This window comes from Hipposideros armiger, unplaced genomic scaffold, assembly GCF_001890085.2.
Source record: "Hipposideros armiger isolate ML-2016 unplaced genomic scaffold, ASM189008v1 scaffold_102, whole genome shotgun sequence".
NCBI classification, from domain to species: domain Eukaryota; kingdom Metazoa; phylum Chordata; class Mammalia; order Chiroptera; family Hipposideridae; genus Hipposideros; species Hipposideros armiger.
The window spans coordinates 978,669-979,988 of NW_017731452.1; positions in this window are offsets into that span (position 1 = coordinate 978,669).

Sequence of the window (1,320 nt, forward strand, 5' to 3'; positions counted from 1 at the left end):
AAAAGTCTTATTCTTTTAATGTATAAAGCACAGATATACATACAGGACATAAACAGATAGATGATAGGTAGGTAGATAGACAAATATAGATAGATAGATTAGATAGATAGATAGATAGATAGATAGATAGATAGTATACCTATGGTGTTAAAATTTCATAGGAAGAGAGGTTAATTAGAAAAAAAAAAGGTCTGAAATGGCCCCTTACATGGGTAATAATGAAAAACACTGCTCTAAGGAAACTTCCTCCACACCTCCATTTACTTATCAATATATACCCTCACTTAATTCCTTCCAAGAAGTTATTACAGTTTGTGAATACCCTGCTTATTTGGTTTCCCTTTAGTATTTTCTGCCCCTCCCCATCTCTCTGAATCTAAACTCCATGAAACCCATGCATCCTGGCCATCTGGTCAACACTGTATCCCCAGCATCTATCTGCACAGCACTGGGCACATAGTAGTTATTGAATGCATATTTGTGGTTCAGTTACCATTGTGACCAAGGACTGATCTCAAGTACTAGAACAAGGAACCACTGGGGACAACTGGATCTCACTTGGATTTCAGCCTTTGCTTAAATGCTATCAGATTTCTTGGGTCTCTTTTGGGCACTGAGTCTAAGTACAAGCCCTTTCTTTGCCCCATGGTCAAGTTCGTCTCTTGTCCCTGGTCTTGACTATTCCCAGTTTTCTCTCCTCTCTGACCACGGAGAACCCAATAACTGTGCAGATCAGCTGTGCTCTACTGCACTGACATACTGCAGTGAATACCACACGGATGTCTGACTCTTTAGATTAAAAACACTTTCAAGAAAAATGTAATGATAGGCTAACCATCTTGGAAATTACACGGCAGAAGACATGAACGATTATCTGATTTGATTTAGCAAAAAATTGAATCACAGTGAGCAATAGAAGAAAGACAGGAAGGAAGCAAACCAAAATGTTAACAATGTTATCTATCTCCAGAGTATGAACTTGCAGTTCATTTTCTGTTTATGCTTTTGGTGAATTTAGGAGTTTCCTACAATAAGCATTTGTTTCATCATAAGAAATAAGGGTTTTGGTGGTTGAGTTTTTCAAGACCATGATACTGCAGCATCAGAGAGACGTATGTAGGCACACCCCTGGTCCATGGCTCCAGGACCAGTCCTATTTGACTATACAATGACCCCCAGAGAGCTTTTTAAGGGGGGAGGGGTTTCTGTGCTTGAGGAAGCCACAGGATTTGGGCCAACCTAGTCCATTAGGCAAATAGCACCGGCCTTCTCACCAGGAGGGCATCCACTCTGTACCACAGAACTTCAGATTTGTTAGAT